At 38.2% G+C, this 27322-nt stretch overlaps 1 protein-coding gene across 1 annotated transcript in view; it reads right to left on the bottom strand.

The window, feature by feature from the left end:
* The window catches only part of UNC13B (unc-13 homolog B), a 237686-nt gene that overhangs the window by 198209 nt on the left and 12155 nt on the right, over nucleotides 1–27322 (bottom strand). The window lies entirely within an intron of this gene.

The following is a 27322-nucleotide window of genomic DNA, read 5'->3' as shown; positions in this document are numbered from 1 at the left end:
CCGACTCCGGTGTTCTTACTGGCTAGCAAGATGTCCTTTTCCTTCCCTCTTCTTTATGATAAACTGTCAAGTGGCAGACCATTTTCTAGTGCAGCAAACGTAGCTACACCAAGCAGATCCATTCTCTAGGAGAAAGTGGGACTATTCTGGTACAAAGCAGCAGGGCAGCCATACCAGATCTGAACCTGACATAGCAACTTTGCCAAATACAAATAAAATTCTACACGAAGAGAAGTTTCCCCTAATAAGATGATTTGCAGCCAGGGCTCCCTCCTCACTTCCTGAGGTTGCTGGATCACTTAACTGGCAATCAAGGCCTTATGTTAAAATCTAAGTGGAGGTTTCTAACAGGAAATGGGAGAGTGAGGCCATCTAAGAAATACCCTGTTTCTAGAGGGGAAAAAAGCTACATATGAATGAGTATCTCATTATTCTTGGGTGGAAAAAAAATTTTTAATTGTTTTTTAAGAATACCATAAAATGATTCTAAAACAATGTAATAAGAAAACAGCACTCAAAAGTAAACACTTTTAAAATTACGCATTGTAAAAACCAAAACTTAGTATTTCACAGCTTCTAAATATTTAAAAAATGGAGTCACAGAAGCAAAGTGAAAGACTAAAATAATAAGGAAGCCTGCTGGGAGGCAGATAAAAAAAGGAAGCTCAGTGAGATAAGAATATTAAGGTAAACATAAGAAAAATTATAGGGAGTTCCCTGGTGGCCTAGTGGTTAGGATTCTGGGCTTTTACTTTCGTGGACTGTTTTGATCCCTGTTTGGGGAACTGAGATCCTACAAGCCGCTGCACAGCCAAAAAAAAAAAAAAAAAAAGGAATAAAATAATGATAAAAATTTTTAAAAAGAAAAATTATAAAAATTCATTATAAGTAGTGAGAGAAGAGTCAACTTTGAAGAAACCGAAGCGATGATTTAAAGAAATTTAAGAAAATCTCCAAGAATGAAAAAGGAAAAAAAATGAAGAGATTAATATAATTTTAAGGGGTGAGGGGACGGGGGAGAGAGTAGCAGAGCTCTAACACATTGATAATTGGAGTTCCCGAAGATGATACAAGAACAAATGGAACAGAGGTAATATTCAAATACAGAAGAAAGTTTTCTTCAGATGAAGAAAGAGCTCAAGCGTATCAGATAAGATTAATTAAAAAAAAAATAAAAAAAGAAGGGATCAGTACCTAAAAATATTTTAGTGAAAAGCACCATCTATAGACATTCTTCTAATGGCAATCCAGGAACTCTATACCTAGCCACTTGGCATTCACCTATGAAAAGGAGTCCATTATGCTCTAGGTACCTTGCTAAAATAAACACTGTATCATTGACCCTGAGATAGGAAAGCAACCCAATGCAATTCTTCATGTATTTAAGTACCTATATCTACAACATGACCCCACCATCCTGTCCCTCTTTGATTAAATCAAGGGTGATCATCAGCCCCAAGGGTAGTCAATCAGTAGACTACATAGCAGCTCAACAGATGCTTTGAAAGAAAAACTATGCTAGAAATAAGCATTTATAAGGGATAGTGACTGACCAAATCAATCAGCACCTCACTTAGGGAAGAAAAATATGAATCACACAGACAAGTCTGAGAAAAAGTGAGGACAAAAGTAGGAAAAAAAAAAATCAAGGAGAAAAACCAAACACTTATTATGTCTCCACTCCACACTGACAAATTCCTGAGGTTCAAATGGTAACAAGATAGCCTGTTTATTACAATTGCATTCATACTGAACAACCTTTTAATTCCCCAAGTAAGCTCTATTCTCTTGAGGGTCTGATTCCTGTTTCCTAGGAAACCTAGATGTGTGGCTTTGCTGGTTTTCACAAGGGTAGGCTTACACTTGACAATTATATTCGTATCTTTACTCCTTATGTATCCAGAAGTGAGAAGGAAAACTGCATTTGAGGGATCTCTAGTAGTTCTATTATGGTTGGAACTTAAAGAGTGGGGACAGAAAATGGCAAGAGTAAAGGTGAAAGCCAGGGATGACCATCAAGTGCCTTGGAAAACAGTCCAAGGAATTTGGAGATCGACTTTATCCTAAGGGATTTTAAGCAGAGTAGCACCCTGATCAGATTTACATTTTAGAAAAGTAATTCTGGCTGCAGTATGTAGAATAAACTGGAGAGAAGCAAAAACCAATAAAAAGGCTATTGCAGAAGTCCAGGTGAGAGAGAGAGAATGGTAGCCTGTACCTAGGTAGGAAGAACTAGAAGGGAGATGAAGCTAAGAAGAATAAGGTGATGACATTCTTGACATGAAACCCAAAGACTGAGAAAGCTGGAGCAACCACTACAACTCATGGCTATAATCTCCTTGTAGAACTGGAGATGCACTGAATGCTGGCCACCCTATACCCACAGATAAGATACAGCATAAAGAAAGCAAGGAGGAAAGAGATGAGGGGGAGAGAGTAACAAATAAATAGCTTCTACTTTAACACCTTGCTTTCCCTCGCCAAGTACTAAACAAGTTCGCCTTGAGAATTCCCTGGTGGTCCAGTGGTTAGGACTCAGCGCTTTCATTCCCATGGCCAGGGTCCAATCCCTGGTTGGGGAATTAAGATCCCACAAGCCGCATGGCATGGTCAGAAAAATTTTTTTAATTAAAAACAAAATTTTTTTTAAAGTTCCCCTTAAAGAAGCTTCTAATGTGAAGGAGGGCAGACTACTGTTTGTGGTAACAAAATGTATAGTACTTACTGATTGACCCTTTAAACTATACACACATATAACTTTGATAAAAATTTTTTTTTAAAAAAAGCAATGTCTGGCAGGAAAGAACAAAGCAGAAAAAAGTTAAAATACAGATAATAGATATATGAGGATTAAGTTAATATAGGTAAAGCACTTAGATTCTGGCACATAGTAGGCAGTCAATAAATGTTAGCTATGATGATAACTGTTAATGTTGTTACCAAAAATGGCAGAAAGCAATTATGCAAAAAAGAAAATCCATTAATAAACATAGGCTCCTGTCCTTAATAAGGACATTCACAATACACTTCATTTCCACATGTTCAAAATATTCATTCTTCAACACCAAACATTAATATTATCTCTCTTACCAAATTTCCCAATTTTTTTCCAACATACTATCAGTCAAAGATAGTCTCCTTGCTCCAAATTCCCACAGCAGTTTATATGCATCTCTTGCTTTCTATCTCCCCCTGGCAGTTATTTGTATCAAAATCTTAACTCCTATAATGGGCAAAAACTCTTTAAGGCCAGAATTCTTTTTTTACTCATCAGATTATTTCTCTAAAATTCCTTGAATGTAATCTTGGTAAGGGGTCCCTGAGACAATTCCTTTTTTGGAACCCATAACACTCCCCCAAACAAATACCATAAATACTTCTTCGCAACAAGACTTTCTTTGGTAACCAATTTGGTAACTACCAATTCCCTCACATAATTAGAAAATATGGGCGTTACATATAAAATTGATTGATGCAATGTAATTATAATAAGGCAATTTTGAGTTTACATGCCAGTGCTACACCTAAAATATAAACATGGAATTGGCTTTTACTTATATATTTTTAGGAATAATGGATTATCTGTGCCCAATCCTTGAATGCACAGACATATTAAAGAGTAAAGGCCACATCTAGTTGGCCCCATAAAACATAAGAACCAATGGCCATTTCTCTGGGATAGTTAGAGACAATAGAACTAGTGGTTGAAGGACTGAGGTTCTTTGGGGACCCAAAGGCTGTCAGAAGAACTCTACCCATCATTCTTTGATGTTGATATACAACGAAACAAACAAAAAAAACCCCTCAATTTTCATATTTGGCAAAGGAATCCTCCCTTTCTTCCCCACTAGACCTTGGGAGACAACATTAAAGCTTGGTTATGCTTTATCCAGATTTTGTAAGTCTGTATTCTCTATACAAGGGGCCACTAATTTAGAGGCGTTAAACATTAGTCCTGGGCTTCCCTGGTGGCGCAGTGGTTGAGAATCTGCCTGCCGATGCAGGGGACATGGGTTCGAGCCCTGGTCCGGGAGGATCCCACATGCCGCGGAGCAACTAAGCCCGTGAGCCACAACTACTGAGCCTGCGCGTCTGGAGCCTGTGCTCCGCAACAAGAGAGGCCGCGATAGTGAGAGGCCCGCGCACCGCGATGAAGAGTGGCCCCCGCTTGCCACAACTGGAGAAAGCCCTCGCACAGAAACGAAGACCCAACACAGCCAAAAATCAATAAATTAAAAAAAAAAAAAAAAAAATTAGTCCTTATTCAGATTAACCCAAATGTACATTGTGTGTCAAGTATACTAGGCGCTAGTGGAATACAAATTTAAAAATGGGTGTCTTAAAGTCTGTGGGTAAATAGATGTAGAAATAGAAAGTTACAACACAAATGCTACAATGGAGATAAATACAAGACACTGGAATGGAATAGGATTATACTGATGATAGTGAGAACTGCGAAAACAACAACTACAACTAACAGTTTTGAAAACACAGTGCCACTTAATCCCTTAAATGCTGATTTAATCCCCACAGAAACTTTATGAGATAAGCAGTGGTATTATTTCCATGTTACACATAAGGAAACTGGGTTTGGGAAAGGTTTAAACAATTTGCTCAAGGTTACATAGCCAGTAAGTAACAGAGCTGAGGCTCAAACTCAGGCAGTTTGACTTCAAGACCTATCTACATTCTTAATCACTATGGTAAGTTGCCATTCTCCTGGTCTGGAGAGTATAGGTATCTTTCCAGTAGGTATCCTTGTTAGCTTCCTCCATTTTGATTGGAAGAAGCTTAAAGAATTTAGTAATCTTTTCATTTCTTTCCTCAGACCTAGAGAAGGGCTCAATAAGTGACACCATTATATGAAATGCATGTACACTAGAGGGCTTTCCTGAGGAATTAGATGAGAGGGTTGCAAAGGTATATTGACCTTTACATGGATGTTTTAATTGGATCTGGGTTTTTTTTTTTTTAAAGGGAATCTTTATATATATATATTTTAAATTTATTTATTTATTTATTTTTGGCTGTGTTGGGTCTTTTTTGCTGCGCGCGGGCTTTCTCTAGCTGCAGCAAGCGGGGGCTACTCTTCGTTGCAGTGCACGGGCTTCTCATTGCAGCGGCTTCTCTTGCTGCAGAGCATGGACTCTAGGCACACGGACTTCAGTAGTTGTGGCACACGGGCTCAGTAGTTGTGGCTCGCGGGCTCTAGAGCTCAGGCTCAGTAGTTGCAGCGCACGGGCTTAGTTGCTCAGCGGCATGTGGGATCTTCCCGGACCAGGGCTCGAACCCGTGTCCCCTGCATTGGCAGGCAGATTCTTAACCACTGCACCACCAGGGAAGCCCTGGGTTTTTAAAATATATTTGTCCCTCTCTTTTGAAGCTTTTCTGCCTGCTGCTAATGATGTTTTCTGTGTGTGTGTGTGTGTGTGTGTTTGGCAGCGGGGAGTAGAAATACTGTATAAAAGAATCTCTCGTTACCAGAATGTCAGCTCTCCTAACTCAGGAATGTAATAGATTTAAAAAGTGAGAGATATATACTGGGAAGCCATTGGAAGATCAGGGTAGACAGGTAACATGATCTGAATTACATTTTTAGAAGACAGCTCTGATTACTGTTTGGAGAATGTACCTCAGGGGAGCACAAATGGAAGAAAGAAAATACATATGTTGGATAGCTATTGCAATGGTCCAGACAAGAGATGATGGTGGCTTGCACTAATGTAGTAGAGGTAGAGATGGTGAAAAAGATCTGAGAAAATAAAGTATGTGAAAGGGATTAAGAATTAGTTTCTGGAGCCAAGGCAGAGCAGATGAGCATTAGCAGTCTCTGCTACGCAGATGTTTTTACATTTTAGGTTCATTACTTCAATATTTATTGAGGGCCTACTGTCAGGCACTGTGCCAAGTAACACGGAGATAAAGATACCCTCTCCGCCTTCAAGGGTCTCAATCTCAAACTAGTATAGGAATGGCTGCACTAGACAATGTGCTATTGATGCCTCAGATTCTGTTTGACTCTAATCAAAGCTGAATGACATTCTCCAATTTCAAGATCAAATCAACAGTTTGATTTGCATCCAGGACCTTGAAGGGTTACAGTACTCAACATCCAAAAAAATCAAAACCAGCAAAAGACCTGATATTCTCAACTCAGTCCCCAACTGTTTGCCTAGACCCATCTTAAACTCAATTTCCCAAACTGTAACTGAGCTCCTTGGCCTTCATTTCTTATTTTCACGGATCTAATTCATCCCTGCAATTTGATGATTGGTGCTGTTTCTCTAAATCTAAGTAGGCAGACTGAAGAAATTACAAAATTATGAGACTGGCAAATAGTAATTCTCTCTTTTCTGTACTCTTTCAACAGAGCACTGACAATGCCTTCTCCTTAGAAAGTCCCTGTGGCCCTAGGGATATAAGCAGTGCTAAGGCCAGAAGAAAGGAATCGAGGTAGTTTCTTAGGCCTGGATCTGCTCTAGGATTTAAAGGTGCAAGATAAAAACTGGGTGCTGAGATTTCCTCAGTTCCCTACTTTGCTCACTGGAGAAGAAAAGCAGAAAGCAGATATAGGATCAGGAATCAGGACAGAAGCCCTGGCTAAGACTAAAGAGTGTATATTAACCTGAATAATCTGCTGGATGTGTCTCTCTTAAGACCCCTAAATACAGTGAAAGGTATATAAAGGGAAAGCACAGAAATGTTCAAGGCAAAGGAACACTGAAAGGAAATGAGTAAAGTGGGAAGAACTTAGGAAAATATACTCACAATGGAGAAATAACTAGCATAAGCTCAAGACTTAAAAACCACCTTAGAGGGCTTCCCTGGTGGCGCAGGGGTTGAGAATCTGCCTGCCAATGCAGGGGACACGGGTTCGTAGCCCTGGTCTGGGAAGATCCCACATGCCGCGGAGCAACTGGGCCCGTGAGCCACAATTACTGAGCCTGCGCGTCGGGAGCCTGTGCTCCGCAATAAGAGAGGCCGCGATAGTAAAAGGCCCGCGCACCGCGATGAAGAGTGGCCCCCGCTTGCCGCAACTAGAGAAAGCCCTCGCACAGAAACGAAGACCCAACACAGCCATAAATAAATAAATACATACATACATACATATATACATACATACATAAATTAAAGTTTTGAAAAAAAACACCTTAGAGAAACTAGGGATTGTGAAAAGGGAATAACTGTGTTGATAAAGATGCCCACTAAGTGTTTTCATGGAAGATATACAAGAAAAAAAATTGGACAAAATTCTTAGAAAGGTAGAGAACATTTATAGGTATGAATGAATATAAAAACACCTTCAGTTCTTACCTTTTCAGGCTTCAGAAATGATGGCTAAGAAGCAGCTTTATACAAATGTAGAATAACGTAGAATAAACTGAACATATCAAGTATATACTTTTTAAAAAAAAAAACATGAAACCATTTCATGAAAGGAGAAAAAAAGCATGCTCCAAAAAAAAAAAAAATCTACAGGACATAAAAAAATTTTCTTAGTAACAACCAAAAAAATACACTAAGAGGCCCTGAAGAATTAAAAGCAGAAATTTTTATAATAAATAGATTTGAAAGAGATTAATACTATAAAGCAAAATGGACAGTATGTTGTGCAAACTACAAGGTGTTTTATTCATTCAACATTTTATTGAGGGCCAATTATGTATAAGAGACTTAAGGGAGGTCAGAAAAGTGACTATGACATCACCACTGCCCTTAAAGAACTGAGTCTAGCAGGGAAGCAGCCATATTATCCAAACAGGGAACAAGAACTATAAGAGAATTGTTGACACATATTTATCTCTACTTCCCCACCTCCCAGTGATTCTTAACCATTCTCGTCTGGCTTCCACTCCCACTACTCCACTGAAACTGCTCTCGACAAGGCCAGTCACCTCCATGCCACCAAATCCAATGGACACGTTTCAATTCTCATCTGACTCTACTGTAAATTGACAACTCACTCTTTGAAATAGACTCATCTTGACTTTCATGACATCTATTGATTTGTGTGCTGCATATGAGTTTGCTCCTTTACAGCCTCCTTTGCCACCACCTCCTCCTCATCTACCAACCCCTCAGATTGTTGGAGTTCCCTTGAGCTTGGTCTCATACCCTCTTCTCCCTTTCTGTTTATTCTCTAAATGATATCATCTACTTCCACGGTTTAAAATACAATCTCTACGGTTACAATTTCCAAATGCCCATCTGCAGACCAGTCTTCCAGGTTTCTCAAACTTTGTATTTCTGTAAGTGAACTCTTGATTGATCCTCCCACCAAGGCTATTCTTTCACCCAATCTTTGGTACGTCAGTAAACAGCACTGCCATCCAGCTGCTCAAGCCAGAAACCTGTGAATCAGCTCTCAAGGACCCCTTCTCTGTCACCCTCCATTTCCAATCAATCAAGTCCTGTCAATCCACCTACTTAATAGTGCTCAAATCAATCCACTATTCTGTATCTCCACTTCCATTAACCTAATAGTTTAAGCCATCCTCATATATCACCTGGTCTATTGCAGTAGACTACTAATTAGCCTCCAATTTTCAATCCTGCCCTCTCCAATGTATTCTACACCCATTCTACCCCATGAGTTTTTTGGGTTTTGTTTTTTGGGTTTTTTGGGCACAACACATGACTTGCGGGATCTCAGTTCCCTGACCAGGGATTGAACCCAGGCCATAGCAGTGAAAGCCTGGAATCCCAACCACTAGACCACCAGGGTACTCCCTATCCCATGATTTTTTTTAATGTAAATTAGGTCCTTCAATGGCTGCCCATTAGAAATCGAAACTCTTTACCACGGCCTAAAATTCTGCCAGATCTGGCCCTGCTTACTTTTCAACTTCTCTGGCTTTACTGTCTTCCCTCTAGTCTAGCCTATCATTGGGCGTTCTTTCAGTTCCTAGAATACTATAATCCCTTTTCACCCACAGGATCTTCCAATGGGACCATTTCCTCGATCTGGAAGGCTCTTCCTCCACCCCATCCCCAATAGTCTACTGATTAGCTCCTTCTCACTTTTCAGGTTTTAGTTTAAATGTCCACATTTCAGAGAGGTCTTCTTTAACTGTTCATTGCAAATATAAAACCCTCTTATTTATTCCCAGTTCTTTTTCTTTAAAAGATTTATGATGATTTATATTTACGTATTTATTTTTGATCACCTATTATCTCCTCACCCACTAGTCTATGACTTCCATGAGAGCCGGAACCATATTCTGTTATCTACTACTCACTCAACCTGGCACCGTGTCAAGTGTCTACAACATAAAAGGCACTAACAAATACCTGCTAAGTGAATGATAAATGGATGTACGAACAGATGCTATAAGGGACCTAAAGAAAAAAAGATTCTGATTTTCAATTGGGATTTTCTTTGGATTTAGTTTGGTTTGGGTTGTGGAGAGGGAGGCAGATATAAGCAGGATCACAAAGAGGTAGCCATTCTTCAGTTGGAAAACGAGAATACAAGTAAGAGCATATACAAAGGCATGGCACTATGGAAATGCATGCCTTCTATAATTAAAACAGTATTTCACACACCTCCTTGGGGCAGAGTCCCAAGTGAGTTTTCTATAAAGTCCTGGAACTCATGGTGCTTTTTACAAAACACTAAGAACACTTTTAAGAATTTACTGAAATTACTGTAAGGAGGAATTCTAACCACAAGGATATTAATCAGAGTTACATTTGTATTATCAAGAAAATGAAAATATCCTAAATTATACCCATTCATAAGGAAATATTTTAGTAAATCATGGTACATACAATGGAATATTATGTAAACATTTAAAACAATGATATAGACCTATCTTTATTGACATTAAAAGATATCCAAAGTTACGTTAAGTGAAAAATCAATAAAAACACATGTAATATCCCACTCATGTTACATTTATAAACATATAAATACAGACTACACATACATATATATTTGTTTATATTCATAGAAGCTGTCATATAAAACAGCTAAACTTTCCTACAGGAAAAATAATAATAAATATTTACTGATTGCTACTAGTGGCAAGATACCATTCTAAGTGTTTTCAATGTATTTTGCCATTTATTCCCTACAATAGCCTTATTAGGTATATACTAATATTACCTCCGTTTTATAGATGGGAAAACATGATGTACAGATTAAATAACTTTCTCAAGATCACACATCTAAGTTACTATGTCAATAAAACATCTTCTAAATCACTGAGACACAGTAATACCAAAAGTCATAAAGTGAATTTTTTAAAAATTAGACTCTAACAACTGCTATCTCTAAGAGACCTGCTTTAAATCAACATAGTGAGACCAAAAATAAAAGACTGTAAGGTTAGATACATCTGAGAAATAAGAAAATTAAGAGCCCATATCAAGGCATTAGACAAAGTTTTTTTAACCAAAACAAGACATAAACAAGGTCACAAATATTACAGGAAGAAATGCCTACTACATTTTTTTTAATGTTTAAATTCTTTGCTTTTGACCTGGCAATTCCACTCCTAGAAAGGTATTATGGTTTTTTTATTACAAAACTAGTATATATTCATTGTAGAAAACATTAAAAAAGATAAACCTTTTCCATAATTCTACCATGTTACCTAAAGTAATTATTTTAACATTACTATATATATATATATATCTTCAGTTTTTTTCAATTAATATAACAGTATTTCTACTTTACTGACCTAGTTTGGAACTTACTTTACTTAGTTGTTTTGCAATCTGTTTTCCCCATTAAAAATATTTTATAAACGTCTTTCCATGTTATTAAGTATTCATTTATAACATGGTTTTTATTAGTTGTTATTATAAACTGAATGTTTGTGATCCCTCAAAATTCTTATGTTGGAGCACTAACCCTCAGTGTGATAGTATTTGGAGGTGGGGTCTTTCAGGGTAAGTAGGTTTGGATGAGGTCATGAGGGTGGGGTCCTCATGATGGGATTAGTGTCCTTATAAGAAGAAACCAGAAAGCTAGCTTGCTCTCTCTCCACCATATGAGGACACGATGAGAAAGCAGCTGTCTACAAGTCAAGAAGAGGGCCTTCACCAAGAACTCAACCACACTGGACCGTGATCTCAGTCTTCCCAGCCTCCAGAACGGTAAAAAATAAATATCTGTTGTTTAAGCCACCCAATATTTTGTTGTAGCAGCCCAAGCTAAGACAACTACATAAATAATATTTATTTTCCACTATTACAGCACATTCGACTTCCTTTCAATCATCAAATACTACTGTTATGGGTTGAATTGTGTCTTCCTAGAATTCATATGTTGAAGTCCTCACCCCTAGTAACTCAGCATGTGATCTACCTTACTTGGAAATAGGGTCACTGCTGATGTAATTAGTTAAGATGAAGTCATTAAAGTAGACCCTAATCCATTATGACTGGCATCATTATAAAAAGGGAATATCTGAACACAGAGACATGCACCCGAGAAGAACACCATGTGAAGACAAAAGAAGAGATGCTGTGACAAGCCAAGGAATGCCACAGATCGCCAGCAAGCCAGCAGAAGTTAGGGGAGACTCATGTAACAGGTTCTCAAAAGGAACCAACCTTGCAGACACCTTGATTTTGAACTTCAAGCCTCCAAAACTGTGAGACAATAAACTTCAGTTGTTTAAGCCACCTTGTTTGTAGTACTTTGTTACAGCAGCCCTAGCAAACTAATGCAATTGTAAATAATCTTTGATCACTATCCTTACAGATAATCAGGAATGTGTAAAAAATGTATTTTCCTAGGATAAAGTCCTAGAAGTGGAACTGCAATCAAATAAGCAGCACCGTTTTATGGCTCTTATTATAGCTAACCCTTCAACAACGCCAGAGTTAGTGGTCCTGACCCTCTGCACAGTTGAGGTCACTCCCTGTGCGCAGTCGTTCCGTCTGCGCGGTCTCTCCAGGTGGTTTGGTATCCATGGATTCAAACTGTGGGGACTTCCCTGGTGGTCCAGTGGTTAAGACTATGCACTTCCACTGCAGGGTGCACGGGTTCAATCCCTGGTAGGGGAACTAAGATCCTGCATGCTGCACAGCTTGGCCAAAAAAATTAAAATCTGTGAATCATGTAGTACTATAGTATTTAGTACTACTGAAAAAAAACCCACGTATAATGAATCCCAGCAGTTCAAACCCGTGTTGTTCAAGGGTCAACTGTACATAACATCCCATGTGACTAGTCTTTTCTCAACAGGCTCTCATATATTCTTTAACTTCTCTCTAGGATCCCCAGAGGTGGTTAGGACAAGAATTACTAGTCGCCTTTTACATACAGGAGAACAGACTCAGAAAATTCAGTGCTAGTAATCAAACCTAGCCTTCTTTTCAAAAGACTAGAGCGGCACTGTCCAGTATGATAGCCTGCAGCCACATGTGACTATTTAAATTTAAATTAATCAAAATTAAGTAAAATTAAAGATTCAGTCCTAGGTTGTACCAGCCATGTTCAAAAGCTCAATAGCTACATGTGACTAGTGGCTGCCAATACCAAAGAGCACCGATGTGGAACATTTTCATCATCACAGCAAGTTCTATCAAATAGCACTGGATTAGAGCGTACTGAGAATCTAGAATGCAGGCTTACAATGCTTAGCACAACAGATCTTTGAATAAGTACTAAAACTGGTTAACCAGGATCTTCAAGAAATTGCTCATGATGATTCAGCAGAGGACATCTCTAACACAATAAGGGCAGGAGCCACGCTAGGACACATTGAAGCACAACTATAACAAAGTTCATCTGAGAAACCACAGGAGCCTCTCAAGGGTAATCACAAATGCTGTGACTCATCCTAGGAGAGCAGTGGGCAAATAACATGCATAGTAAGGTGGTAGATTCACACGTACAAAGAAAAATGTCTAGGTTGAAGCTCTGGTTCCATATTATAAAAACCGACGCTCAATAATTCTACTTTCTGGTTTTTTAACCTATGTCTACACTGAACTGAATTTTCATCTTACTGGAAATCCTGGAAGATCACCTAAGTAGGTTAAGCCCTAGTTCTCAGAAAGTTCATTGTTCTCTAGACCTCAAAACAATGTGCTATTTTTAATAGATACCATTGAGTATTTAATCTGTGCCATGAATTGTACACTAAACTTTGTAAAGAAATGTATGTTATTATTTAAATATTTTAAACATACAAAAAAAATTATGACCGCCCCTGTACCTAACAGCTAGACTGACCAGATCTCAACATTTTGCTATATTTGTTTCAGATCTTTTTTCCCCCAAGATTTAATAATACATTACAGATACAATTAAAATACCTACTTAATCCCATTCCTTCCCTCTCTCCCTCCCTTGAAGTATCCATTATCCTGACAGTGATATGTGTCATTCCAGGCCAAAATTTTTTTACTACATATATTTGTGTCCATAAACAATATATAGTACTGTTTGGATGTTTCTAAATGTTAAATATATGGCATCAAACTGTATCTGTCTGCAACTTGCTTTTCTACCCTTTTTGGTTTGAGATTTATCATTATTGATAAATGAAGCTTAGTTTATTCATTTAACTTAGTTTAGTTTAGCATTCTATTTGATGAACATACCACAATTTATTTATCCAAACTTCTACCGTGGGACTTTTAGGTTCTTTCCAAATTCTTGCCATTCAGATAATGCTCCAATGAACACCCTCCTGCATGTCTCCTTTGACATAAGCACATGGATTGGAACTCATTAGGATGTAAAGTATACGTATCTCAACTTTACTAGGTATTGCCAAATTGCGCTCCAAGTGGTCATATAATCGTTCACTTCCACCTACTGCATATAAAAATTCCCCAGACAGTACTTTCCCAAAAAACCTTTATGTGTTAAATAATTTTCTAAATAAGAAATAATTTTCCATGTGCAATAACATTTTGAAGTAACAAACCAGCTTTCAATTTTATAGCTCTTGGAATAAAGACCAAAACTGTATAAATACAACAAAATCCAACAAGGCCAAAATATCCCTTATGACTTCTCCAAGGCTGTCTTTCTTTCAATGCCTATCTATGAAACAGGAGCTATGGTAGGCACTTGATCCTAACAACATTATAGAAAAATGTTTTTCAAACTTTTTTTTAACCCAGCCTATAGTAAGAAACATATCTTACATTGCAACAAAGTTCCCATCTGCTTACATCCATTTGTATTAATATATATGTATACTATGAAACAAAAGTCTCACAGAATAATACTTTCCCTTATAGCTGCAACTCTATTCTCTATCTTTTTCCCCTGATGCTGGTCACTCACTAAGCTGATTTCAAGACTAATGAATTGTACCTACAGTTTGGAAAAAACACTGCAGTAGAGTGTACAACTTCCGCTTTACATATTAACTAAAACAGAGGTTAAATAACTTACCCAAGGTCTCGGACTTAAATAAACAGTGAAATCTGGAATTCAAACCCAGTTTCAAAAGCCACACTTCTTGCAGTCCACAGCATTCTCCCTGCAATACACTATTAGTACTAAATCCACACCAACTGAAACAGCTAATGCTTTAATTTATGCTCACATGAACCAAAGCAAAGAAAAATAAATTCTGTAAAAATATGGTGATATGATTAAACAAAAGTTGCAAACCAGTAATATACATATGACTTCATTCATGCATTATATTCCTGAAAGAGTCAAATATCAGTGCTAATCTTCCACTTTACTATGCTATTTATCATAACTTAAGTATGGATGAAGTATAAATATGTTACCCTGTCCTTGGAAAAAAATAACTTAATTTCTCAAAGAATCAAAAATTTACTGCCTGTGAGCTCCTTCTCAAACCAAAAGACAAACAACTTACTTACGTCAAACTTTAACAAAGCCAATGACTAATTCTAAAGTAAATACAGTCCAGGTTATAACTGAGCATGTGCAAGTGTGCAAATGTATCTTTTTCAATGTTTTCTAAATAAATAAACCTCAGTTGGAATTGAGTTTACATCAATACACAACCAAATTTCTATGGTTACTATTTATCAGAAATAATTCCAGCTTGGTTATACATGGATAGCACAAGGTCAGTCTAGCCATCTATCCACCTAATTCCTCCATTAGGCAGCTCATTCAGACTACAGTAGAATGTAAAGAAAAATTAGAACATTATTTGATTCATTTGGCTTAATGTTTTAACTTCAATACCTAAAATTATTATAGTAAAATCTCTTATTTTGCACATATATCATAACTACTTCTTGGTCTTTATTAAAATCCATTAAATATCCCACAGGGGAGCCCACAGGTTATTAATTGCTCATAAACAGCTGATACATACACATACTAAATCAAATCAAATGTTAATTGAGCATTACTTATTATGTGAAAGATTCTGTGGCCCTGTTTAAAATATCTCAAACTAGCTACAAGCTAGAATTCTTCATTAATATGTGTGTGCACGCACATCCACATGTGCTTGTGGTATAGTTTTTAACAACTCCCTTCTCCAGTTGCAACAAAAAGTATAGACCTAGATCTCAAGAAAGGTAGAGAACAAGTTTTCTGGACGTTATGGAAATAGCATTTACAGATCATAGCAAGAAACACCGGTTAACACCCTGACAGGAGAACAGAGGTTGTAAGTGACTTTAGACTGGAGTTCTGCTAGAAATGACTGGATCATTCCAACCAAAGCAACAGCTACTGACACCACAAAGACATGTTTTGCAACTAATCCTCAAATATCAAATACTGGTATCATTTCATTTCAATGAGTTATTATGATTTCATTACAGTGATCTGTTTTTTTTTTTTAATAAATTTATTTTTTAAATTTATTTTATTTTTGGCTGCATTGGGTCTTCGTTGCAGTGCGCGGGCTTCTCACTGTGGTGGCTTCTCTTGCTGCGGAGCATGGGCTCTAGGCGCGTGGGCTTCAGTAGTTGTGGTGCGTGGGCTCTAGAGCGCAAGCTCAGTAGTTGTGGTGCACGGGCCTAGTTGCTCCGTGGCATGTGGGATCTTCCCGGACCAGGGCTCGAACCCGTGTCCCCTGAATTGGCAGGCGGATTCTTAACCACTGCGCCACCAGGGAAGCCCTAATTACAGTGATCTCTTAACTGTAAGCAGATCAGCATTATTGATGCAGCAATTAATACATTCCCTTCCTTGTCTATTTTGTTTTTTTCAGAAACATTTTCGAATAGCTTATAAACTGCTATCACGACTTCAAATGAATCATTACGTTCACACCTCTTAGCTTACTAGAGGTTTAGCTTACTAGACATTCTACAAGATCCTTTCCAGTTTCCAAAAATTAAAGATATAAACCCAGAGGCCTTGTCAAGCTCTACTCTATATGGTAATATTCCACTAGGAAAAAATGTCAGGATAAATTGTATATAAAGTATGATGCAATTTTATGTAAAAGAAAAAGTTTATATATATATCTAAACACATACTACAGAGAAGACTGGTAGAATTATAATTTTAATTTTTCTCTTGATGTATTTTCCAAAATTTTTAAAGTGATCATATATTGCTCTTATAATGAGGAAAAATAATTGTCACCAAAGCTTTCCCTACCATCCCCCAGATGAAATCTGTTCCATTTTAGTTTTCCTCTGTAATGTCACTTATCATATTCTCTTCTATATCACAGTTACATTCTCTTATATCTGTCTTCCCTGTTAGAATGCAAACTAGTTGAAGAATGGACCGCATCTGTTTACCTTCGTAAGCAACATAATATAGTGTACACAATAACGCCTTATATGTGTTCTTTAAGGCTGTATTGTGCTTCAGCTGAAAACAGTAAGGCATATTAAGCTAACTTCATAGAGAGCACAGGACAAACTGTGAACTTTAGTCTTCTTGAAAAAACTCCCACTGAATCCACAACAAAAACTAATACATATACTAAATGCAAGCATGTACCAACATGAGTTCTCTTAATCAGATATATTCAAGGCTAGTAGATGTTAAAATTTTCAAGCATCAACTGCCTGAGAACAGCAGGCCAGCACTTTGCCAGACCTAGCTAAGAAAGAAAGTCTACAATTTTATTTCTTAAAGTGACTTGGTATATAATATCCCAAGACAATGATTACCTTTCTCATTTTACATGAAAGGTGGCTGTATTTCAGGTATGTTTTATATCTTAGGTCAGGCTTTATGAATAGCTTCCAGCTCCTAAATTTTTCAAAACAATTATACCTACCATTCTGCACTGTCCGTTTTTGTTTTTGTTTTTTAACTGCAGAGTACTTTTATATTTACTGTCAATTTGACCCTCACTCCAACTGAGACTGGCACAAGTATTATCTTTACCATTTGACAAAAGATGATTGAGTGGAGAGACTTCTAGATAAAATTTTAGTCATTATCTAGTGAGACTCAAAACGGTTCTCCAAAATCCAAAGTCCTGGATTTTCCATTATTCCACATTTCCTCCCAAGGGAGAAAAAAGGAATTTAAGTTGTGAACACTATTAAACTAGAACTATAATGAACTCCCCAGTCTATAAAACACCTGCTATAATGTTGCCCCTGAATACATCCTAAGCAACAGAAACCACTGCTATAGTGAGACTCATTCACAGCCAATAGTGCACAAAGCCAACTTCCCCTAAACATTATTTATAAAATAAGACTCTTTTCTTGCTCCAAAGCAGTATCCTATATATTAATTTTGTATTTTATGGTTTATAGTTAGGCAGAAAAATCTAAATTCAGCTCTACAGTACATAAAAGTACTAATTTCTGTGGACCCAGTGCCCTCATCTATAAAATGAGAATAATAAAGACAAACTAAAAAGGTTATCGTGAGAATTAAATTATTAATCTTATCTGCTTATTAGCAGACAGCTTGGCAAAGAGTAAGGGCTCATTAAATGTTAGCTTCAGTATTTCACTGATCTAAGATGGTGGGACATTTTCTCATATTTTAACAACTCTGAAATTAAAATGTGTCTTACAATCAATGATGTGTCATAGCTCAATCAATAGTATTTTTTCTTAATGGTACATAAAATTATGCTTCTTACAATCTCTGGCACCTTATACTTGATGAAATATATTATAATATTATATTATATTAAACATATTATAATGATGCTGCTGAGTAAATGTTTACCCTGCCACCATTCCTCTACCCAAAAGATCCACAAAAAATGGACCAAATCTACATCTCTAACCCTGATCTTCCAAGTCATGTTTCCATCTGTGACACGTGGACAGATTGGCAGCACCTCAAATTTAACAGGTTCAAAACCAAAGTCATCAGCTCCCCAGAAGCTGTTATTCTTTGTTTCCTATCCCAATTAATGACACCTTAAAGAAAAACCTGCACCTGAAACATCGTAAATCATCTATACTTCAATAAATAAATAAATAAAAATAAAATATCCTATAAATATTGTTACATACCTACAAGTTCAAATATTAAAAATGTTTCTGCAGCTTAAAAAAAAAAAGAAAGAAAGAAAAACCTGACTCTACCTTTACCTCCTCCCTCTTCCTCTCCCAGCTGAGGCCTTTCCTGTCTCTCAGTTGGAATCAAACACTCCGTCTCTGCACCCGATTTATTTTGTACCTCTATTTCAGAAATTACCAAACTGTATCTTGCAACACATTTAGTTGTATATATGGATGTTTCCCCATCTTGGCTCTCAGTTTCTTGAGGGCAAGGTCCATTTCTTACTCATTTTTATATACTCAGGGGAAATAGTTCGATGCTTCACCCGTAGCTAAGTGTTCAATAAATGTTTATGGAAGTCATCACATCCTCTTTGTTTATAAGTTTCAGAATATTTAAGCCTCTATAAAGAGAGAAAAAGGGACTGTCCAAGAGTAAAAGTTCCTTTAGCTTACAAAGGAATTTCACACACATGATCTCATTTAGGGTTTAATTCTCAACTCCTAGGCACACTGAACAGATAATAACACTTCATTTTTAAATTGTGGCTTAATAGTCAAGACGCCTGCCAAAAGTTTTCTGTGGTAGAAAAAAGAATTCAAACTCAAATCCAATTACAAACCCCATGCTTTCAGTTTATAAACTTTTATCCTTCTGCCCCTCCCCCTCAGTGTCATTCCCACTAACCTTCCACCCTAACATGGTCTACCAGGCCCTATAGTTGGGCCCTACCTATCTCCCTTGTCCTGACCCATGTTTTCCCTTCCTCTGTGCATACCAGCTATATTTGCCTTCTTTCAGCTCCTCCTTCTCACCACAAGGCCTTTGCACATACTATTTCTTCTGCCTAGAATATTCTTCTTCTTCCCTTGTCTCACTAACTCCTCCTCTTCTTCTAGATCTCAGTTCAATCTTCACTTCATTAGGTAATCCATCTCTGACCTGAGTAGGTAACTTTCCCTATCACATGGTCTCATAACAACACACACTCTCCTTTATAGCACAAATTATGGCTGTATTTTTTTCCTAGTTGTAATTTTACATTAATTTGTACTATTCCTATTTGCTTAATGTCTAGCTCCCTCACTAGTCTATATAACTTCCAAGAAGGCAAGAAATTTTTTAAAATCACAATTCTGCCCCAAGTACCTGGCACAATAGCTGTTGAAAGAATATCCCCAAGCTTGCTAAATCATCCGAATCCCCCTCACTTTCAGCTAATCCTTGCATTCTACTTTACAGAGAAATCAGTTATTTTCTCTCCCTACCCCCAACTCATCTTTTTTTAAAAATTATTATTTTTTATACAGCAGGTTCTTATTAATCATCAATTTTATATACAACAGTGTGTACATGTCAATCCCAATCACCCAATTCAGCACACCACCGTCCCCAACCCCCAGGGTTTTCCCCCCTTGGTGTCCATACGTTTGTTCTCTACATCTGTGTCTCAACTTCTGCCCTGCAAACCGGTTCATCTGTACCATTTTTCTAGGTTCCACATATATGCGTTAATATACGATATTTGATTTTCTCTTTCTGACTTACTTCACTCTGTATGACAGTCTCTAGATCCATCCACGTCTCAACAAATGACTCAATTTCGTTCCTTTTTATGGCTGAGTAATATTCCATGGTATATATGTATCACACCTTCTTTATCCATTTGCCTGTCGATGGGCATTTAGGTTGCTTCCATGACCTGGCTATTGTAAACAGTGCTGCAGTGAACATTGGGGTGCATGTGTCTTTTTGAATTATGGTTTTCTCAAGGTATATGACCAGTAGTGGGATTGCTGGATCATATGGTAATTCTATTTTTAGTTTTTTAAAGAACCTCCATACTGATTTTCATAGTGGCTGTATCAATTTACATTCCCACCAACAGTGCAAGAGGGTTCCCTTTTCTCCACACCCTCTCCAACATTTGTTGTTTGTAGATTTTCTGATGATGCCCATTCTAACTGCTGTGAGATGATACCTCATTGTAGATTTGATTTGCATTGCTCTAATTATTAGAGATGTTGAGCAGCTTTTCATGTGCTTCTTGGCCATCTGTATGTCTTCTTCGGAGAAATGTCTATTTAGGTCTTCTGCCCATTTTTGGATTGGGTTGTTTGTTTCTTTAATATTGAGCTGCATGAGTTGTTTATATATTTTGAAGATTAATCCTTTATCCGTTGACTCATTTGCAAATATTTTCTCCCATTCTGAGGGTTGTCTTTTCGTCTTGTTTATGGCTTCCTTTGCTGTGAAAAGCTTTGAAGTTTCATTAGGTCCCATTTGTTTATTTTTGTTTTTATTTTCAGAACTCTAGGAGGTGGATCAAAAAAGATCTTGCTGTGATTTATGTCAAAGAGTGTTCTTCCTATGTTTTCCTCTAAGAGCTTTATAGCATCCGGTCTTACATTTAGGTCTCGAATCCATTTTGAGTTTATTTTTGTGTATGGTGTTAGAGAGTGTTCTAATTTCATTCTTTTACATGCAGCTGCCCCGTTTTCCCAGCACCACTTATTGAAGAGACTGTCTTTTCTCCATTGTATATCTTTGCCTCCTTTGTCATAGATTAGTTGACCATAGGTGCGTGGGTTTATCTCTGGGCTTTCTATCTTGTTCCATTGATCTATGTTTCTGTTTTTGTGCCAGACCATATTGTCTTGATGACTGTAGCTTTGTAGTATAGTCTGATTCTTTGAAGAATCCTTGCATCCCTGGGATAAATCCCACTTGATCATGGTGTATGATCCTTTTAATGTGTTGTTGCATTCTGTTTGCTAGTATTTTGTTGAGGATTTGTGCATCTATATTCATCAGTGATATTGGTCTGTAATTTTCTTTTTTTGTAGTATCTTTGTCTGGTTTTGCTATCAGGGTGATGGTGGCCTCATAGAATGAGTTTGGGAGTGTTCCTTCCTCTGCAATTTTTTGGAAGAGTTTGAGAAGGATGGGTGTTAGCTCTTCTCTAAATGTTTGGTAGAATTCACCTGTGAAGCCATCTGGTCCTGGACTTTTGTTTCTTGGAAGATTTTTTTTTATAAGTTTATTTTATTTTATTTATTTATTTTTTTAATTAATTTTATTTATTTATTTTTGGCTGTGTTGGGTCTTCATTGCTGTGCACGGACTTCCTCTAGCTGTGGCAGGGGCTGCTCTTTGTTGCAGTGCGCAGGCTTCTCATTGCAATGGCTTCTCTTGCTGCAGAGCACAGGCTCTAGGCACGTGGGCTTCAGTAGTTGCAGCATGTGGGCTCAGTAGTTGTGGCTCGCGGGCTCTAGAGCACAGGCTCAGTAGTTGTGGCGCACGGACTTAGTTGCTCCGCGGCATGTGGGATCTTCCCAGACCAGGGCTTGAACCCGTGTCCCCTGCAATGGCAGGCAGACTCTTAACCACTGCGCCACCAGGGAAGCCCCATCTTGGAAGATTTTTAATCACAGTTTCAATTTCATTACCAGTGACTGGTCTGTTCATATTTTCTATTTCTTCCTGGTTCAATCTTGGAAGGTTATACCTTTCGAAGAATTTGTCCATTTCTTCCAGGTTGTCCATTTTATTGGCATAGAGTTGCTTGTAGTAGTCTCTTAGGATGCTTTCTATTTCTGTGGTGTCTGTTGTAACTTCTCCTTTTTCATTTCTAATTTTATTGATTTGAGTCCTCTCCCTCTTTTTCTTGATGAGTCTGGCTAATGGTTTATCAATTTTATCTTCTCAAAGAACCAGCTTTTAGTTTTATTGATCTTTGCTATTGTTTTCTTTGTTTCTATTTCATTTATTTCTGCTCTGATCTTTATGATTTCTTTCCTTCTGCTAACTTTGGGTTTTGTTTGTGCTTCTTTCCCTAGTTCCTTTAGGTGTAAGGTTAGATTTTTCATTTGAACTATTTCTTGTTTCTTGAGGTAGGCTTGTATAGCTATAAACTTCCCTCTTAGAACTGCTTTTGCTGCATCCCATAGGTTTTGGATCATCGTGTTTTCATTGTCATTTGTCTCTAGGTATTTTTTGATTTCCTCTTTGATTTCTTCAGTGATCTCTTGGTTATTTAGTAACGTATTGTTTAGCCTCCATGTGTTTGTCTTTTTTACGGTTTTTTCCCCTGTAATTCATTTCTAATCTCATAGCATTGTGGTCAGAAAAGATGCTTGATATGATTTCAATTTTCTTAAATTTACTGAGGCTTGATTTGTGACCCAAGATGTGATCTCTCCCGGAGAATGTTCCGTGCGCACTTGAGAAGAAAGTGTAATCTGCTGTTTTTGGATGGAATGTCCTATAAATATCAATTAAATCTATCTGGTCTATTGTGTCATTTAAAGCTTCTGTTTCCTTATTTATTTTCATTTTGGATGATCTGTCCATTGGTGTAAGTGAGGTGTTAAAGTCCCCCACTATTATTGTGTTACTGTCGATTTCCTCTTTTAGAGCTGTTAGCAGTTGCCTTATGTATTGAGGTGCTCCTATGTTGGGTGCGTATATATTTATAATTGTTATATCTTCTTCTTGGATTGATCCCTTGATCATTATGTAGTGTCCTTCCTTGTCTCTTGTAACATTCATTATTTTAAAGTCTATTTTATCTGATATGAGTATAGCTACTCCAGCTTTCTTTTGATTTCCATTTGCATGGAATATCTTTTTCCATCCCCTCACTTTCATTCTGTACGTGTCCCTAGGTCTGAAGTGGGTCTCTTGTAGACAGCATATATATGGGTTTTGTTTTTGTAACCATTCAGCAAGCCTGTGTCTTTTGGTTGGAGCATTTAATCCATTCATGTTTAAGGTAATTATTGATATGTATGTTCCTCTTGTGTTTCCCACTTAGAGAAGTTCCTTTAGCGTTTGTTGTAGAGCTGGTTTGGTGGTGCTGAATTCTCTTAGCTTTTGCTTGTCTGTAAAGCTTTGGATTTCTCCATCGAATCTGAATGAGGTCCTTGCTGGGTCGAGTAATCTTGGTTGTAGGTTCTTCCTTTTCATCACTTTATCATGCCACTCCCTTCTGGCTTATAGAGTTTCTGCTGAGAAATCAGCTGTTAAACTTATGGGAGTTCCCTTGTATGTTATTTGTCATTTTTCCCTTGCTGCTTTCAATAATTTTTCTTTGTCTTTAATTTTTGCCACTTTGATTACTATGTGTCTCGGTGTGTTTCTCCTTGGGTTTATCCTGTATGGGACTCGCTGCGCTTCCTGGATTTGGGTGGCTATTTCTTTTCCCATGTTAAGGAAGTTTTTGACTATAATCTCTTCAAATATTTTCTCTGGTCCTTTCTCTCTCTCTTCTCCTTCTGGGACCCCTATAATGCAAATGTTGTTGCATTTAATGTTGTCCCAGAGGTCTCTTAGGCTGTCTTCATTTCTTTTCATTCTTTTTTCTTTAGTCTGTTCCATAGCAGTGAATTCCACCATTCTGTCTTCCAGGTCACTTATCCGTTCTTCTGCCTCAGTTATTCTGCTATTGATTCCTTCTAGTGTAGTTTTCATTGTAGTTATTGTATTGTTCATCTCTGTTTGCTTTTTCTTTAATTCTTCTAGATATTTGTTAAACGTTTCTGGCATCTTCTCGATCTTTGCCTCCATTCTTTTTCCGAGGTCCTGGATCATCTTCACTATCATTATTCTGAATTCTTTTTCTGGAAGGTTGCCTATCTCCACTTCATTTAGTTGTTTTTCTGGGGTTTTATCTTGTTCCTTCATCTGGTACATAGCCTTCTGCCTTTTCATCTTGTCTATCTTTCTGTGAATGTGGTTTTTGTTCCACAGGCTGTAGGATTGTAGTTCTTCTTGCTTCTTTTGTCTGCCCTCTGGTGGAAGAGGCTATCTAAGAGGCTTGGGTAAGTTTCCTGATGGGAGGGACTGGTGGTGGGTAGAGCTGACTGTTGCTCTGGTGAGCAGAGCTCAGCAAAACTTTAATCCGCTTGACTGTTGATGGGTGGGGCTAGGTTCCCTCCCTGTTGCTTGTTTGGCCTGAGGCAACCCAACACTGGAGCCTACCTGGGCTCTTTGGTGGGGCTAATGACAGACTCTGGGAGGGCTCACGCCAAGGAATACTTCCCAGAACTTCTGCTGCCAGTGTCCTTGTCCCCACGGTGAGCTACAGCCACCCCCTGCCTCTGCAGGAGACCCTCCAACGCTAGCAGGTAGGTCTGGTTCAGTCTCCCCTGGGGTCACTGCTCCTTTCCCTGGGTCCCGATGTGCACACTACTTTGTGTGTGCCCTCCAAGAGTGGAGTCTCTGTTTCCCCCAGTCCTGTCGATGTCCTGCAATCAATTCCCACTAGGCTTCAAAGTCTGATTCTCTAGGAATTCCTCCTCCCGTTGCCAGACCCCCAGGTTGGGAAGCCTGACGTGCGGCTCAGAACCTTCACTCCAGTGGGTGGACTTCTATGGTATAAGTGTTTGCCAGTCTGTGAGTCACCCACCCAGCAGTTAAGTGATTTGATTTTCTGTGACTGCACCCCTCCTACCATCTCATTGTGGCTTTTCCTTTGTCTTTGGATGTGGGGTATCTTTTTTGGTGAGTTCCAGTGTCTTCCTGTCGATGATTGTCCAGCAGCTAGTTGTGATTCTAGTGTTCTCGCAAGAGGGAGGAGAGCACATCCTTCTACTCCGCCATCTTGGCTCCTCTCCTCCCCTCAACTCATCTTAACTTTCTCCTTCTTATAGATCCCTTCCCTTTGGGCTACAAACATTCAAATTTCCTTTTTCTTAAGACCACTCTCACCCCTCTTTTTTTTTGTTGTTTTTTTGGCCACACGCCTAGGCATGTGGGATCTTAGTTCCCCAACCAGGGAAAGAACCTGCGCCCCCTGCAGTGGAAGCACTGGAAGCGTGGATTTTTTTTTTTTAAGATTTATTTGTTATTTATTTATTTTATTTATTTTTGGCTGCATCTGGTTTTAGTTGTGGCACACGGGCTTCTCTCTAGTTGTGGCGTGCAGGCTCCAGGGTGCATGGGCTCTGTAGTTGTGGCATGTGGGTTCCAGAGCCCGTGGGCTCTGTAGTTTGTGGCACGCAGGCTCTCTAGTTGAGGCGCAGGCTCAGTAGTTGTGGTGCATGGGCTTAGTTGCCCCGCAGCATGTGGGATCTTAGTTCCCTGACCAGGGATCAAACCCGTGTCCCCTGCATTGTAAGGCAGATTCTTAACCACTGGACCACCAGGGAAGTCCCTCAACCCTTCTCTTTATTGCAAAACTTCTGAATGAGTAGCCTACACTTGCTGATTCCACTTCTTCACTTCCCAAATACTCTTAAACTGCTTTAATATGATGCCTACTCTCACACTACTCTAATGAAACTTGCTCTAGTTTTCAAATCCAATGACCTTGTTTTTCTTTATTCTCAACCAGTATCATTCATCTCTATCATTTGATCATTCCTTCTTGAAACTCCCTTTAGTCTAGGCTTCAGACACTGACACAGCACCTCCGTTTTCCTACAGTTCTGACCACACCTATCAATTCTTCTGCCCATTCCCATAGGTACAGCATTAGCTCATTTTTCTCCTCTCTTATCCTCTATATACAATTTTATTCACGCTAATGGCTTTATTACCAAATACCTACAACTCCCAAAATTTATCTCTAATGCAGGCTTCTCTACTAAGCTATAGATCTACAATTTCAGGTACCATTTTCAAGGGTGATCTGCAACAAGACAAATACTTCCCAACTCAACATATTTTATAAGTAACTTATCTTACAGACACCATGAACTCAACTGAACCTAACAACTTTCCTTCCTCTCTATATATTTTCTTCCTCAATTCAGAAGTCTAGGATGACTTCCTGACTTAGATAAATAAATGTCACAGAGCAGAATGAAGATCATTAACACTATTTTCATATTAAAATAAGTGCTCACTCAATGCCTGGGATAGTGCTAATCATCTTCCCAATTATCTCCGCAATACTTTGCTATAGCTATTTTCACCATCTCTAGTACTACTACCTTAGTAGAAGCCTTTATCCATCTCTCACCTGGACACTCCAAGTGGACCCCCTGCTTCCACTGTTGCTAGCCATGGCTTCCCACTCCAGTCCATTCACTACAAACTGGACATTTGCAAAATATAAATCAAAGCATCTTTGATTTATAGTCTCTGCCTGCCTATTGGAAGAGTCTATACCACTCGGAACCAATAACCCCTTCCTTTTCTCCTTCACCTCAAAATATTTGCTTCCAATTCACTTTGCATGAAAAACTTACCTCAGGTCTCTGATTGATGGTTCCTTCTCATCAATCAGGTCTCAGCTCAAATGTTACCTCCTCAATGAGGCCTTCCTTGAAAATCCTACTTCAAATAGCTCTCCCACTCAGATCACTCTCAATCCCTTTATCCTACTTTCTTATCTTCACTGTACTTATCATTGCCTGAAATCATAATATTTTTTATTTGTGTATCTCCTTTTAATAGGAGCTTCATAAATACTTTGAATGGATGTATATATTTTAAAGATTTAGAAATTAAGGTTCAATGATGTTAAGTAACATATGTAAGGATATACAACTTATAAGTGGTGGAGCTGATATATTCACCAACTCAGGTCTGCCTAAAACCAAAACTTTTAACATCTACCCTATATCACACTAGTAAAGCATAGTAAGAGTAAAAGCTAGAAAGACAGACTGGGGAATATAATCAGATAGTCAGATAATGAAGTTTGAAATTATAAAAGCAGAGCACCATTCCAAGGAGTGACATGCTCTATGATGTGATCATGGGTTTAGATGGCTGAAATGAGGTGGACAGAGGTTTATATCTGTATCATTCACCGTCCTCTCCTTGGGAACCAGACTTCTTGTATCCATTTGCAGATGAAGGCTCTACAAATCTGGCTCATAACTAATACAGTAGACAGAAACACAAGTGAGCTAACCCTTTGAATCATCTTTATCCCACTCTGAATCACATATAAAAGCAATTACCTTCCCACTGCCCAGCCCCTCCTTAGTTGCTAGGCAGATCTTCCTCATTCATGGC

This window comes from Balaenoptera ricei, chromosome 6 (assembly GCF_028023285.1).
Source record: "Balaenoptera ricei isolate mBalRic1 chromosome 6, mBalRic1.hap2, whole genome shotgun sequence".
Taxonomy (NCBI): Eukaryota; Metazoa; Chordata; class Mammalia; order Artiodactyla; family Balaenopteridae; genus Balaenoptera; species Balaenoptera ricei.
Note: the sequence above shows the minus strand (reverse complement) of the source record. Positions and strands in the feature narration are given on the sequence as shown.